At 36.3% G+C, this 5,194-nt stretch overlaps 1 pseudogene; it reads right to left on the bottom strand.

Moving 5' to 3' along the window:
* Positions 1–3,734: 3,734 nt before the first annotated feature.
* On the bottom strand, positions 3,735–4,661 carry LOC120158364 (annotated as a pseudogene).
* Positions 4,662–5,194: the final 533 nt, after the last annotated feature.

Genomic DNA, 5,194 nt, shown 5'->3' on the forward strand with positions numbered 1-5,194 from the left:
AGCATTCCACCTTCAATGAACAATTTGAAGGAGAAAAGAAAATAAGCAAATTCGTGGAGGTCACATGATTCAGCCTCAGCAGATAAAAGAGAAAAAGAAAGCAGAATAAATATAGAATGTTGAAAGAGTAAGAATCAGCGGTAGTACTGGTACATTAGCATTTTACAGGGAAAAAAAACATAAGAATGCAAGCATTTTGTTTTTATTAAGTAAATGCAGTCTACAACTTGATTCTACTAGAAATGGGATTCAGCAAAAAAACACGTCCTAAAAGTAAGCGAAGTAACATACATAAGGATCAATTGGTACTTGGAGCTTCTCCATAACAGCTTAGTAGTAATAAGCAGTTGAAGTAAATGCCTTTAAATTCCCTTTCTCTTTCAACCTCTGTTCCCTTCTCTCAGTTACACAACATTCCATATATTGATGGCTAACAAATCAATACAAGTGATAAATGTAACACCCCCAGTTGAGTAATATAAGACCTTAAAGGCCTAATAAATGCTTTGAAGGACTCTCACTGAAAAAAGCAACAAATGTAAACAGGGCTGAAATGCTGTAACAATGGTGAAAGTAACAGGTATTGTGAGAAATGAAGGGTGGAAAAGTACCCAAACTGAGAATGAAGAGATATACAGTAATTTGCTTCCAGTATTTGGAAGTGGAAGGTTTGGTGAGAAAGAGAGTGGGGTGGTCTGGTTTACAAATGTCCTAAGCATTATTGGAGATGGCAGTTTTGTCCAGCAGCGGGGGCACACGGTTGTGGGGACTGCCCTTTGATCGTACACCAAAGGAGGAAAAAAAAAAAGCTTTGGAAAGTCCTGCTATGGATCTTGATACTAAATTTTTAAAAGGTGATTTGCAATTTCTCATAAACTGAGAAAACAGCTTCGTCTGGGGCCTAATAAAACGTTAATTGTCTCAAAGGACAGAACTCTGTCTTCAAGGGGGATATTGAGTTTTAGATCTGTCTTCTGCCTTGAAGCCTCAAGAACCAATCAACACTTTTTCTTTGAGTATAGTTAAAATTGAATTCTGGGTATGTACCAACCACCCTTAATGATTTCAGGGGTCTTATATGTTCTGTGCAAGCTTGTTAATCAACCATGTCAAGATGGTAACAAATTTCAAGCCTCCATAACCTTTCACCTTATGTATAGAAATAAGGTTCTTCCTTCATATTCTTTGGGTATCTGCCTTCGTTTTTTATATTATTATCACTGCAAAAGCAGAGATAAAATTGGTGTCCCTTAGAATTGAAGACACATGATATTGTCTTGAAAAACCTTATCCATTTTCAAGTCTTGAGCCACACAACCAAGGGGGCACTCAGCACTCTCCTGCTGAAACATAACTGCAAATTTTGGTCTTGTCTTGTAGTTAATAGGTAATGCCCACACCTAGAGTAGAGTGTAAATAAATAAAATGTTGCCATTACCTACTGAGCTGGTCATCCATCTCATCAACAATATCTTCATGGTTAAACCAAAGCCCCAAGATTGCAAGGAACCTTATCCTCTTCTTGAAAGTTGAATCTTTCATTCTTCAGTGACTATAGGTTAAACCGGTTTCTTGAGCCCCTGGTTATGGATGCAAAGTGGTAGACCCCAATGATTGGAAAATTTTGCTAAATTTTCTTTCAAAGGCATGAGGATAAGTGTTGCTTTAAGAAGAGAGATGCACTTATTTGTCAAACTAAAATTGGAATAAACGTGAAATGGAACGAAAGAGATGATTCCTCAAAACGAAATTTGGATGCTTGATAGCCACTGATTAAGTCTTGGATAAGCACAAAAGAATGTGGTAATCGGCTATATAATACTACAGTTTAAAGGTAGGTAGGGATGGATGTATAAAGCATTGAAAAGAGAGGGCAATGAGGCCCAAGCAAATGGTCTAAATTCTTCCCTAAGATGACCCAACTCTATTATTACATTAGTTCTGCCCCGGTTTGTTTGTTTCTAATTCTGATTTTGTCGCATGTTTTTTCAGGATTTTTTCTTTCGTAAACAGTTTATTGGTTTGATTTTTAAAGCATTGGTATTATGCTTGTAAATTTAGTCATTGTTTTTACACTCGATTTTTATTATTATAGTTAAGACTCCTGCACTTGTAAATCTTTTAGACCCACCGAGAGAATGAACAACTGTCGTAAGCGCACTGGTCCCAAGTTAGAAGGCAAATTTCATCATTGTTGAATTCATCAAAGTTGGTAATTTTTATATAATAACACCAGTAAATACAATGCTTCTTTAAACAACTACCCCATATACAGATAAATTTAATTATGGAGATTGAGCCAATTGGTTATGTATGGGGTTGTTTTTTTATATTTTTGTGCCCAATTGTCTTCCGGCTTTGCCTTTATTTTGGCCCACTTTCTTTGAACTTTGATGTTGAAACACAATCTACCAGGCAGCTAAGTTTTTATGTAAACTCTCACAAGGTTAATAAGTTGGTTTTTTTACAATGACCAAATTTAATTAAAGCTCAGTAAAACTAAAATATAATTGGAAGAAGGCAGGTCCAATAGGTTCATCTTATGCACACAATTAATGTAAGCCACTTATATTCTATACATTGTTCATTCACATCATAAAAATCAACTATAAATCATCCATTAATAATTTTAAAAAGAGAGGAAAACGAAATGGTATGATGTAATTCAAGAGATATTTGTGGGTGTGTCCAGTTTTCCAGGTGGAACGACACTGAAATTGTTGGAGTCTCTGTCCGTCCGTCTATCCACCACACTTCGTCTGCCTTTTTCTTAAAGGACTCTGTATTCCATACAGTACTCCTCAACTCATTACTTCCCCAAAGAAAATTTTAATAAAACTATTTTTTAAATCATATTTAATGTTATATTTTGATCATTTATTATTTAAAATTAATAAAAATTTTAATGTAGGATTTTTTATTTTACCAATAATGATATAAATATCGTCATAAATCTTTTAATGAAAAATGATCAAAATAAAAAAATATTATTTAAAAGAATAGTTAATGAGTAAAATAAGACATAAATAATTAAACGACAAAATAAATAGTTTACCGTATACTATAATAAGACGCGACACAGTGAAAAACGTAAACAAATGAGTTAATATGGGAAGCAATCAGCACAGATGATATAAAAGACAAAGAAAAATGATAGATAGTGGGGGTAGCGGCCAACTTTAGCTGACGCCTTGTTCCAATTCGAAAACTCCGCACCCACAGCGTAGAGATGGGTGGGGTTAAGATCGGATTTTTGATCAACTGCTTAGATTTGAAAATATATAGAGCTGACCTAAAAATTTTATATCGACCCGACCCGAAAAATATATACTCTTCATCCGATTATGTCTCGACCTGACCTAATCCGACACTATATAAAATAATGATTTATTTAAAAATAATAAAAATTTAAAGAAAATAACATTACTATCCTTAAGTCGGATTGGGTCAGAATTTTTTCACCCTTCACCCTACCTGATCCTCACCCCTTAAAATATCCGATCCGACTCAAATCCAATTTTTTTATAAAAAAATCCAACCCTATTGAATTAGGTCAAAACCAGTCGGATTCGAGTTAAATTGCCATCTTTACCCACATGCTACTATTTACTTCATGACTACTTTACTAATTACACTCTGCACTCAAAATGAAGAATGAGGAACACCAACCCCATTTGCAATTTATACACTGCTTACCATTCCTTCAATTTTCCTCTTGGAGTTTCATTTTTTCTGCAGATAATTTTGTATATTAATAAAACATAAAAGAAGCTTACAAAACTATGAAAAAGTACAAGGCACCAAAGCTACACTGAAATTCATGAAACAAAACCGGAAGAAAGAAGCCAGACTAAGCTTTTAAAAGTAAAAGCCATTCACGTATGCTTCATACATCAACTTTACATGGAGTAGCTCCGACCAAAGGCACCGGTCCTCTCACCTCCTTCTTCAAACCGACCCAAACATCACATTTCACATAAACCTCGTACTTCCCTGTCTTTATAGCACCCGCCTTCCATCTCAACTTCCCCAACACCACCACCCTCAGCCCCACCACTCCGTACGTCTCATCCATCATCAGTCCATTCACCACCTCCGCCGAAGCCGGCACCTTCGCGCTACCCAGAACCGGAGAAAACGCCACCGTGGTCTTCGTCTCGTGGAACAGTGGTGGTAAGTCCAGTGGGGGGTGATCTGTTAGTTTTTGTACAGAACATAAGCTTGCAACTTGTCGTAAAGGATGGCGACTCTTCCGTTGGGGTTTCGTGTGACTATGGTGAATTGCATGGCGGTGGAAATGAAGGGTTGGGAAGTGGCGTTGAGTTGGTAGATGGCGGCGCTAACGACGGTGAAACGAGGCTTGTGGGGACGGTAGATGAGCAATAGGGTAAGTGCAGTGACTCCTAATAAGAGGAGGAAAATGAAAGACATAAGCCACAAGGGCGGCCTCCTCCTCCGTGGCCTTGTTGTGGTGGCTTGTGTTTGCTTTCTTTTGGCATTTCGTATTTTGGGTTTTCTTGGTCTATCATGGGAAATCGAAGGTATTTGTAGTGCAAAATGGATGGAAAGTGAAAATAAAGAAAGGTTTTGGGTGGTGATGGCCGGCCGAATGACAATTTTGAAAAATAAAGAAGGAATAATATGGTGTTATATGTTACGCGTAAGAAATGGAACAAAACGGGAGGATTGGGTCCTTCAATAATGCCTCAATTGCTGTTAAGTGGGCTCTTGTTTTGATAAAAGCAAATGAAGCTTGTGGGTGCACTCTTTTGTTTCTTTTGAATTTTCATATATATATATATTAGTTTCTAACTTATTTGGAGGGAGTGGGGTTTAAAAAGAAAATAAATAAATAAAAAGAAAACGAAAACATGATTTAGAAATGGTTAATGAGTATGAAAATCAACTGTTCACACACTGATGTAAAGTTAATTGGGCACTGATTTCATGCTATTCAAAGCCACATGAATGAGATATGAACACATATTAATACAAAGTTGATAAGAAAACATAAAATATCTTAAATTATGCTATTTAAATTTGGACATAGCTGTCAAGCTGAGTGGTAGCTTTAGTCGTTGGGGCCACTTTCCTAGTAGGACATTATAAACAAACACCCACTAATACAAGTTATTATGCTCATGATTTCCAAATTATTTGTCCAAACTTTGTAATTTGTCGCCTTATCCAACTT

This window comes from Hibiscus syriacus, unplaced genomic scaffold, assembly GCF_006381635.1.
Source record: "Hibiscus syriacus cultivar Baekdansim isolate YM2019G1 unplaced genomic scaffold, ASM638163v2 tig00111311_pilon, whole genome shotgun sequence".
NCBI classification, from domain to species: Eukaryota; Viridiplantae; Streptophyta; class Magnoliopsida; order Malvales; family Malvaceae; genus Hibiscus; species Hibiscus syriacus.